Below are 12,084 nucleotides of genomic sequence, written 5' to 3' on the forward strand. Positions count from 1 at the left end.
ACCAGGCTGCCCAGGGAAGTGGTTGAGTCCCCATCCCTGGAGGTGTTTAAAGGACGTGTAGATGAGGCGCTTAGGGACATGGTTTAGTGGGCATGGTGGTGTTGGGTTGACGGTTGGACTCGATGATCTTAGAGGTCTTTTCCAACCTCAATGATTCTATGATTCTATGATTCTATGATTCTATCTCGTGGTTGCCTGACATTTGGTACCCTGCAAGTCGAAGCATTACATATCAACATATAAGCATATCATTACATACCTCCAACCAGGTATAAAAACCTGAATAGCTTATTCCATAAATTCTTAGAAATAGAAAACACACACAAATCCATGCAAACAAGCAGAAGGGTTTCTCATAAAGATATTTCCTTATGTGCATACTCAAATTGACTCTTTTCATGACCACAACTTTTCCAGTTTTTAGCACTCCTGATTGCTTAACATTAAACACACTTCAGGATTCTAGCAGCAGTAAATAATTTTTACCTTTCCATTCTTCTTTTAAATTAAGAATTATACAAAATGTAACATTCAGCAGGTAAGTGCTTTCCTCTCCAATTCAATTAAGCACTGAATCCAGGAGTGAGAATGTGGGTAGCATGCTACCTTGGATTTCAGCACTGTGACAAATTATTCTTCTCTTGGTTTGCACTGTCTGCAAACATAGTATTTCAGGATGGGCGTAGAAAGGTTAGTTTGTTCTGACTTTTCCATTTTACTTGGAAGGCTGAGAATGTGAACATCCCCAGGCACTAGTACTTATCTAGAGCTTTGTCTTTTATGCTTAGTTATCAAAGGTGATAACTGGTATTTGCATGGTATTTGCTATACTGTCACCAGTGCGGGGCTGGGGGGCGGGGGTGAAGGTGGGTAATTGTATAGGCTTATCAGTGATAAACACTGGTCATTCATGTGTTCATCATTCATTTGGCAGAGAAGCATCCTTTCACATACTGTCCGCTCTTGACATAGGAAGGACATTGTCTAAAAGGGGGAGGAATAAAAACGTGACATAGTCCGGGCACTCAGAGTGGTATGCATATTTTATATGGTTTGGTTAATGAGTTTATGAACCTTAGGCTATGAATTTTAATCCTGGCAGTGGCTGGTGGAATTCTGAAAGTCACATATTGAGCAGGTTTGAGATGCATTTTGGAAGCTGATAAATGCAGATGATAGATACAATTCCTAAAAGCCTCCAGATAGCCAGATGGAGAGGGATGGACATAATAAAAGACAGGAAGCACCTCAGATTGCTGCCAGCTGTAGGTCAAAACTAGACGGGACACTTGTGTTTGTTCCACATATGGTCTCTTACTTAAGAGCATTTTTTGTAAGTGTCCATTCATAGCATATTCTAGCAAGCAACTGTTCAGAAAAAGTCATGCTGTTTTTAATTTTGAGCACCATACTGAGGGATACAGAGAAAAAAATCACTATTTAGGGAGTTTTTGCTTGGTAGTGAGAATGTTTTATGCGAAAAGAAATGAACAGTACATAGAGATGAGGTTTAAGGACAAGTGTTTACCCACTTGGCACTATGAGCAGTGACCACTGGGTCTCAGAGGTACTGCCACTATCTTGCAAAGCCTTGCTACTTTCATTATACCCATAATTTTATTGTCACCATGAATTATAAAGTCTTACAGAGAAAATGAGTCTCGCTTTGACCTGATTAACATGCAGCAGGTAATAACATAGAATAAGTAGATAAATGGGCAGGGGAACAAAAAGGCATAAAGGATATATGTTAGATTAAAACAGAATCAGAACTCTATAAATGCCATTCACTCTATTATGTAATCTTTAACATATATTTAAACTTTGAAACATCTTGTCACAGGCAGCAATAATTATTAAAAAGAATGACAGGAGCCCTACTCTCAAGCTGGCTTTTGTTAGGTGTCTTACATCTGCAAATAAAAGCCAGAGTCTTACTTTTTTTATTAACCATGAGCTGGTAATCTGATGTGATTTTTTTTCTGTTTTAAAAATATTTCTCCTCTTCCTGAAACACAAAGAGGCATACCTGTTTGTCTCATTCCAAGGTTAGGGAGTACTGTTTTAAAACAATGCCTTTCAGCAATATTCAATTCCAGCTTCTCTGAGAAATCAATGCAAGAAAACCTTAGCACCTCTAGACAAAGAAAAGGTTCTCTGCTTAGCTGTTACTAGTGTGAACCAAAAGTAAATAGCCTTTACTATACACATAAAAGCAGACTGCAAAGTGATTATGGGGAACCAGGACAGTAAAACCCTGGGAACATAACCCTAGTCCCACTGCACGTAGGACAGTGTGGTCCAAATCATAAGGTCATGATTATGCATGAGGAACACACAGGTGACCAAATCATCCAGAAGACAAAATTGCCGATGCCATACCATTCTATGGTTTTCCACTGAAAAATCACAATTACATCTGTTAAAATGCCCTGAGCATATAATTTGTAACTATATTTATATATATAAGCTCTCAAGAAAGTTAAAATTTACCAACAGATTAAATTCTGACAAACTTGATTTAAATTTAAGCTGGCCACCCCTGAACTCACTTTAGGTATTATTATAACCAAATCAGATACGAAAGGCTCCTCTGAAGTTCAGATTAACAGTTCCCCCTTGGTAACCTGTTCCCTTACAGCTTGAGGTTTTTCCCTACAGGAAAGCCCCATAGGAAGAAGAAAAAAAACCCCAACAAACCAAAACATAAGTATTTTTTCCAACTGTCAGTTCAGAAGTGAGGCAGACCCTCTGCCTAAAGCTGTCTAAAATGACAGCTTAATTTTTCTTCAACTCCAATGTGGCTTGAAGGGCAATAATATGCCATAAGAAAAGAAGCAACATATTATCAATCTTGAGACCTTCTTTGCATCTGTTAATTATCAGTATCTCATAAATGTAAAGCTTCTGAGAATGTAAGTGTATAACTGTGAGCTGTAGTCCCAGACTACCTTTTGCTTACACTAAAATAATTAAACTTGAGTAAGAGACATAATTCAGTCCTCAGTCTTGTATTCAGAAAATAATACATTTTTCTCCACCCAAAAAATATTTTCCACATAGCTTAATCACACTTGCATACACTCATGCATAAGCAAAACCCAAAATACCAGGGTCAGCTTTAAGATAAAAATAATATAAAAATAGAGTAGACACAAACTAGAGAGGTCATCTATTCTCTTCTTGGATTATTTCCCTCACCACTGCAAAATCAATACAACAATGTAGTACTCTCTTCCAAACGCTGGCTGCTGCTAAGAGTGATCCCATGATCTGATGATTTAATGGATAAGTACTGAATTTTAACACAGCCCAAAACAACAGGAATTGAATAAACTTTATCTTACTGAAGCAGCATCAATATCTATCACTCTATCATTAAGAACAGTGCGTTCAGGCATCTAACTTACTAGGCTACCTTGAATTGCGTCAGCTGTAGGAACTATCTGCAGTTGTAAACGTGTTCTAGTGAGTGCTGTAATATAAAAGCAGCTCCAAATGCAGAATGATGTAATCAAATGTGAAAGGTATGGAGACAGTAAATTACCAGTTACACTGACAACCTAATTAAAATAACTTTGAATCCAATTTTGTTATCTTTGGTTAATTTCAGCTCTTCTAGCATTAAATTTTCTAATGAATGATTATTATTAATGAAATCATTACAAACTTATCTTTGTGTATGAGAAAAATATATGCGTTATCACATTATATTCAACAGCATGTGAAAACAAGTACTGCAGTTAAAAATTATTTCTTACAGAGGTCTAAATCTACTCCAGTAATACGGAATAAACCTTTAGGAATCCTAAAGAATCACAATAAAAATGAAATGTAAAAAGAGAAATGCTTTAGAAACCATCAGATCTAAGTAGTAAATTAACAGACAAGAAGAACAGTCACTTAATTTTAAACATGGTGCTGAATGACTGGCAAGAGTTTTCAGGGTATTATGTAATTTAAATAAAATACTTCTGTAAATACTGACTTTCAGTCTAAATTCCCAAGTAGTTATGTATTTTAATGCTATATTAGAATTAGTCACTGCTGTGCTCTAAAGCCTTTGCAAGATGTTTGTTTAATATATGTACCTAAACAATGGCTGTGATAAACAGCTGAAACTCATTCCTGTATATGCAATTTTAGTATACAGAATTGTCAGCATATGAAATGTGTTTCAGACTTTTTGCAACATGTTATTGTGTTGTACAGAGTTAGATAATTCTATTTGGAGCAAACTCTACTACTTACAAGTATTCTTTTTAATAGAGTTGAGGGTAAGGAGATTTTAGCTATGTGAAACCAATTGCGGGATCAGGTACATTAATTTCACTGTGTAATACCTTTTGCCAGATGTTGAATTCTAACTCCTAAAGTTTACAAAGTAGAAGGTATAATTCTTAAGAAGAAATTCTAGATTTGAATTTCTGAAATGCTTCTGAATTTTGCATGAAAGTTCTTGGAAATTGTAACAATGTAAATATAATTTTCAACTTAAAAAAATAAAATTACATTAATAGATGGTGGTTGTAAGACACTACTACTAGAATCACCAAAACACAAATGTTACCAAGATTGATAATGTGCCTGACAATACGAGACAAAAAAGAAAAATATTCCCTGTCCAAAAGTAATGGACTTAGATAATATAAGATAATGAAGCTACATGAGGAAAACCAGCTTAGATCAGACTGTTTCATGTATGCCTCCAAAGCATGTACGCTGATATCCACAGGCACTTTCCTTTATTAAATTCCTGTGTCCAATATCACAGTATTATAACAAATTAAAATATTTTATTTCATTGACTTTTACTTGTTTCATCTTGCGATGACACAAAACCAATAAGTTTTGGAAGAATTTGAGAAGAGAGTAGCTTAGTAACTGTTAAGAGGCAGTATAAGGGACAGCACTAAGAAAAGATCAATTAGACACAATATGTTATCAAATTACAAAAGTTCTCATGTGAGAAGCCTAAATGTTTATTAACTCATTTTATTACTTGCAAAGGTAAAGACAACTAAGCTAATGCCAAGAGAAAAACCTGCAAAAGAAACACTTACTACATGGACAAAAATCATAATGATCAATAAAATTAACACAGAATTAAGAAAAAACAAAACAATCTAATAACTAGTTTCCAAAACCAGAACACGATCCCAAAATGAAACGTTCTGCAGTGGTTAGTCTTTAGGAAAGCACTGTGCTAATTAAAATTTTCCATTTTTTTCTTTTTTTTAATAATAAAGTTGTCATTGTCTTTTCAAATGAGATACAAAGCTGTCCTCTCTTTTAAATGTTATTCAGATTTATGTACAAATTAAAGGCAGATGGACAGCACTTGTAAATCTCTTAATATAATTTTTTACAATTTCACCACTTAGGCAAATAGTTTAAATAATGAAGTTGATCTTCTCTGGCATGCTTTTACATCTTCTTGTTTCTGCTTGCAGTTAAGAGCCTTGAAACAATAAGCAGAGTTTTCTTGGTTTTGTTTTGATTTACCTGAAAGACAGCCAGTGAGTGACAGAAACAGAAACAGTTTCCATGACAACCACATCATTGGTCGCAAAGGTCTTCAGTCCCTCTTTGTGCTGTTGTTAGCAATGCTGACGTTTCTTCATTAAAGCTTAGCCTAGTGAGACAAGGACAAACCTGTTATGAAAATTAAAAATATCTTGCAATAATATGATAGACAATTCAAAAGACAAAGCTGGTCCTAATGCAATTAAAAGTCTAGTTCCAAAGAACTCTGTATGCACAAGGGCAGGTAGCCTGACAGATACTTGGAGGGATCTCGTTCCAGTAGTTACTTGTGTTAATAGCTGAAATGTCTGTGGCAGTGCTTTGGATATATATATATGGATATCACCCTAAAGCTGTATGTGTATTGAAGCTTTGAATTTCCAAAAAGCTAAACTTAGACAGAAGATAGTACACATATCTTTCACAGCAAACATATTCAAAGCATATAGCTTGGCACGTGTTCTTTTCCTGAAAGCAATATGTTGATATTTGGTATAAAGCATTTTAAAAAGCCCAAAACAAAATAATAATTTGCTCTAGGAAAACTCAGGCATTTTTACTACTTGCAGATTGGGTTGAAATAGATTCCAGTTTCTTCCAGTTTACTCACTGTGTAAAGAATCTACTAATACATTTGAAACAACCACCAGTTACACAGAACAGATTATTCATACTTATCTCCCTTCACCACTCCCCAGATTTTTGTTTCCTGCCTGTCCCATGACTCACACATACATCTTGGCACACTACATCTTTGATAACTGTGTTCTTACCTATTGCTTTAACAATATCAGTAACATTACCATATCTGAACTTAGAGATTTTGTATTCAAATGACTGAAAACTCAGTCCAAAATATATGACATTTCAACTGGTTATGTACAGACATGTGTGTACTTCTGGTCTTTGAATTCAAAAACATCAAGCTGCAAACATAAAGTTCATTTCCTACACTTCATTAGTCATATCTGTTTAGGAAGCCTTTGAGATCCTCTTCTTGGAGCCCAAAGAATCTTCAACCCCTATAGGTTGTGATCCACAACTACAAGAGCAATCCCACAGGGCAGAACAATGAGACAAAGGAGAATTTGGCTTCGTTCCACTATGAAACCCCTTTTTGGGACAGTATGACTCCTTCAGATTATAATCACCTTAGTCACATGCCACAGTTGCTGTTTTGGGGACCTATTCTGTATGTTAGAACATTCACAGTAAGAGAGCAGAGGCAAAGCTCAACACAGTTGGAAAAAAAAAAAAAAAAAATCCTAATGTAAAAGTAGGTTCCCGCTGGATTATTCCATTTCAACTGCTCTCTGAGCATCTCTAGTTGTAACCTATTTTGACAGTCTTTCCCTCATATAAATGGACAAACATGAATGCATACACAGAGAAAGAGAGGCACACAGTGTGAGCACAAGATGACAGCATTTGTTTTGGTGCTGGTAGTTATTCCTGCAACAATCTAAAGGTGTAACTTGTCAGCTTTCATCTATACAGCACAGCAGGTACAGCTTTCCACACAGATAAAAATTCCCAATTAGGATTGTACTTCTTTCCAGGTAACTCAGACCAGGCAAACTTAGTATCAGGTGTACCCCTTAATATGAGCGTCTCCCAAAGTGAACCTGACAATCTGGTAGTCAAGTGACTTTACACATAGTGCCCGTAGCTCATCTAAACCTCCACAGGAAACCTCCTCAATTAATTATTAATGTCAGCTGCCTTTGTTTTTCATTTCAGTGATAATCTGCTTTTCAGTCACTGTGTTCCGTTGGTTAGTGAATTATCTTGTTCAGCATTCTTTCTTGGCCAGGCTTTTGGGAAATAAGTATTTTCATTAATATTTAATTTTTTCCCTTATGGCCATATCTGTTAAAGAGGGTAGAGCACAGCTTCCCCCTTCCCTCAACTTTATCACTCTTTCTTCTTTCTCTTTTCCTCACTTCTCTTCAGCTGCTTTTATAATGGTGCAACACAGAAATTATATTAATTTGGTGATTTCTCTGTTGCATAAACAGGGAAAAATATACAAAAGTTTCCAGCATTAAAGTGTGAGACTGTTGTTATTATTATCATTATTATCATTAGGTACTATTGTGCCTACTGGATCAGACTGTTAAAAAATAATATTAAAGGTTGTGGTTGGTAGAGCAGAAACAGGATGAGGAATAACTGGAGCCAAGCAATGGGAACATCATAATAAAAGATGAACTTATTTCTTAAAATATACCAAAGTTTCCAGCATTAAAGTGTGAGACTGTTGTTATTATTATCATTATTATCATTAGGTACTATTGTGCCTACTGGATCAGACTGTTAAAAAATAATATTAAAGGTTGTGGTTGGTAGAGCAGAAACAGGATGAGGAATAACTGGAGCCAAGCAATGGGAACATCATAATAAAAGATGAACTTATTTCTTTTTACATTCTTGAAACAGGATGATTTTAAGCTCTCTGGGAAAAGGACATATTTTTAATGAAAGTTTCATTAAAGACAACAGTTATGACAACTTCTGCCAGATAAAGAGCCTATAGCTAAATAGCTATAACTACTTTTAGGTGACAACTCTTAACTGTGACCTACATAACCTGACCCTATCAATGTAAAATAAACGTCAGTTTATTATTTATTCAGTTATTATTCAGTTACACAGGCATATTAAAATGTAAAAGCAGAGCGCAATGACAGGGAGATGCTCTGAATTAAGACATGAATGTTGGACACTGACCTTCCTATTAGGATATTTGTTGTATAAATATGTTGGCTTCTCTCAGTGGGAGAATTACTAGCAAAACAAGTGAGGGGAAAATATGTCACTGTATACCTTTTTAAAAATCCACCTAAAAATCTTGATTATTATCATAATGAAATGATCTCGCATCTTTACTTTTTTTTTCTATATTTCTTGCTGCTTCAGGGATACCTGGCAAACACTTTACTGGTCATACAGACAAATGGAATGCATAGCAACATGGTAGGGTTATTGTACATCTAAGAATTGAGGAGTGCAGTTCTTACAGTCTGACATCGACATTGATATTGCATATATGGGGCTACCACATGGTGTGTGGGATAATCACAAAGGTGCTTTCTATGAAATAATACAGGCAGGAGCATGAAAATGCTATATTTTATAAATTGAGGCATATAGTCAAATTTCTGCTCTAGATTTAATGAAGGGATGTACTCCCTGCTTTACTATCAATGGCTGTCATCTGGGCTTTTGGATGACTAGGCTCTCACTTTTAGAGAGTCTTGGGTGATTGAAGAATTCCTTTATGCTTATAACAAAAAGACCAAAGCTGCACTAATCCATTAAGAAAGGCCTCTTCTTTCTTTAAAAAAAAAAAAAAAAGTGTTATTCCTTTAAAAACAGTTAATGAATATTCTCTTAAATCTTGTAAGAAAGTTCTCGTTCTTAAAACTGGCACATCCTTAAAGAAGCGTAAGGGCATATATACAAGCAGTATTCAGTTGTTCTTGGTTTGAAAATCTTGTTAATTTTCTGGATTTTTTTCCAGCCTTGAGTATCTTCATCCCAGAATGAGGAATCTTTTAAAACAATCATTTACATTTTAATCCTAAGAATATAGAACAGAATATAGAGTCACTATTGCAGAAGAATACAGCTGAAGATGCTGCTCAAAAGGACTTTAAAATAATTTCAGCTGAACAGTGTCTATTTTTTTTTTCCCAGATATAAATTTGGACCCCATAAAAATCCAACTGGCTTGTTTGGAACAGTTTGTTGGCTTCATTGGTAATTCAGTGCAAGAAAAGAAAATGAAATTTTCCAGAATACACTGTTCCATAGATTTCTTTTGCATAATAGCATGATTCGACAAAGCTCTACAGTCTAGTTTCTAAAAGTAAGGATGGAATGCCTACCATTTGTTGAGTTTTTTTTCTGTCCTGTTCTTATTCTGGTTTATGCACAAAATATGCAGATTCAGTGAGGTGGGGTTTTTTTTATACAGAGGATATGAATTTTCCCTCATGGCAATTTGTAAAAATCAGTGATCTAAAATACAGTTGATGTATATAATGTGCAGCAAGTAATTTATCTAACAAATTTAACTTCTTGTTCTGCACAAAGACTTAGCAGATGCAGTTTTCTATTTCCGCATGGTACTATCCATACTTCTTTGTTTTCACCAGAATTTCTGCCATAGTGCTTTGCAATTTGTTTTAATTCTGTGTGCTGATTGTAGACAATTTATTAAAACATTCACTATTCAGTATGTTTTGATGAATTGTTTTGGCTAATAGTGACAGGGTGATATTGTCTCATGGTTCTGACTCCCAAAATAATTTGTGAATAGTTGGAGCGTGAGTACTTATGCAATATTGTCAGCACTAATGTACCAGAGGCTTGAACTAGATTCAGTAAAACTGTGGTCTTTTGAATAAGAATAGCACCTACTATCATTAATGTTTGTTTTCTGGCACTTAGGATAAATTTATATGCAACTGCAAAGATTTGTTCTTTTTTAATTAAAATAGTTAAGTAGTGAAGCTTTTAGCATAGATACTGTGATACTGATATCAAAGTGCTTTCTTCCATTATCACTAACTCATTTCCCTTTTCCATCGTATGCATATTTATCAGTTTATCTGTACCAACATGAAAGGGACGATTACTTAAATCCACATCCTCTCTCAAAGCAGCATAACACAAGTCTTTGTCTCTACAGTGACTATATGATCAGAGGAAAGGATGTGACTCGTCGCAAAAAAAAAGTTTTCTCTGTAATTTTTTTTTTTCCCTATATCAATATATATTAGAGGAAAGCTCAAGTCACCGGCACTTCAAATTATTTAATTTTCCCTTTCCTTTAGAAAAAGGAACATGCTCACAGGTAAGAAAGAAATAACACCAGTGATAAACAATTCTGATGTTCTACATGGACTTGGAAGAGCAGAAATTGAAGAGAGTAAGAAATTAAGCTATTACCACCCACGTCTGAATGGAAAGAAAAAAAATAGCATATCCTACGAAGAACAGATATACTTACATGGTTTTAGATAGTATTTTTAGGAAATATTTTTCTTCACATTTAGTAGGTGGAGGACGTTGGCCTAAGGTGCAAATAAACTGCTAATAAGATTCCTCAAGGTGGCAAACCTATGAAATCAATAAATGCAACGAGCTAAGTATCACTGACTAGGCTTTCTATAAAAGGCTTATTATACTCTCAGAAAAAGACAGAGATCTAACTGATGATCCAGTTTAAATCACTGAAATAAAGCCTTCTAATCAACACCAAAGTCTTTGTCCCTCCCTGCACAACCTTTACTTCAATCAGGGCTTGGAAGACATGAATCAAATTGCCACACTTAGCAGTTCAGCCCATCTTCCTTGCTCCCATGAGTATTAGGCCTGGTAATGCCCAGTCAATGAAGAATGAGAGGCTTTACAAAAACAAAGGTTCAGATGTTACAAAGCTCATCGTGAACAGAGGAGATAGCTTGGCTGGAAATTTTTAAAAACAGCTTGCCTGTTGAGAGTTCCCTGGTGATATATTTACATATAAAGTTAACTACTAGACCATGATTATGACAGACACTGGTTATACAGAATATAAATAACCTCTATTGAGTTCATGTTCCTGCTTGCTTTCAATAAAGAATTAATTTGCTTATTCCAAAATCTTTTTGACAATACTATTTACAAAATGGTTTAAATTTAATAAAAACATATTAAGTTAATATTTGATAAAAGTCATACCATAGACACTTCTACAATGAAATGTCAGTGGAATTTGTTATAGGACAAATGAAAGTGAAACGATATTAAGCCAATGTAAACAGCAAGGCGTCTTGTAGGATTGATTATCAACCCAAGGGAAGATCATTTATTTTCAAGGTTTAATAACAGTTCAACCTCTTGTAAAGAAAATTTAATAAAGCACAAGTTTTAGCAGTTTCATAAAACAATTTCTGAGTTGTTTTATGAACAATTAATTTACTGCTAACAATATTAAAAGTTTATTGTGCAGTGGAACCTTTCCTTGTCAGGTTCCTCCTGGCAAGCAACCAGGACTTTCAATATCTAAATTAATATTTTATAAGTTTTTTTATTTTTATTCATGATGTTAATATAGCTTTCAAAGATACCACTCAGGTTCTAGGAAGAAGCATAGAATGCTACTGTACAAAAGAAGCAACTTGGCTATTTTTGAAATGCAGATCAATCACAATTTCTACATTGGTGAATGAATATCTGAACTACTGCTCTGAAAAACAAAATGAAATATTTTATTTCAAATGCCAAATAAGAATCTCAAAATGCCTATGAGTCCAAGAGGTTCTGAATTATTCAGATTAACTAAACTTTTTTTAAAAACTGTGCACAGTACCCATAAAAAAGTCGTGGCAGTTTGGTGAAGTTCCCACTGACTGGAAAAAGGGAAACATAACCCCCATTTTTAAAAAGGGAAAAAAGGAAGACCCAGGGAACTACAGGCCAGTCAGTCTCACCTCTGTGCCTGGGAAGAACATGGAACAGATCCTCCTGGAAGCTATGCTAAGGCACGTGGAGGACAGGGAGGTGATT

Source organism: Aptenodytes forsteri, unplaced genomic scaffold, assembly GCF_000699145.1.
Source record: "Aptenodytes forsteri isolate BGI_AS27 unplaced genomic scaffold, ASM69914v1 Scaffold350, whole genome shotgun sequence".
NCBI classification, from domain to species: Eukaryota; Metazoa; Chordata; class Aves; order Sphenisciformes; family Spheniscidae; genus Aptenodytes; species Aptenodytes forsteri.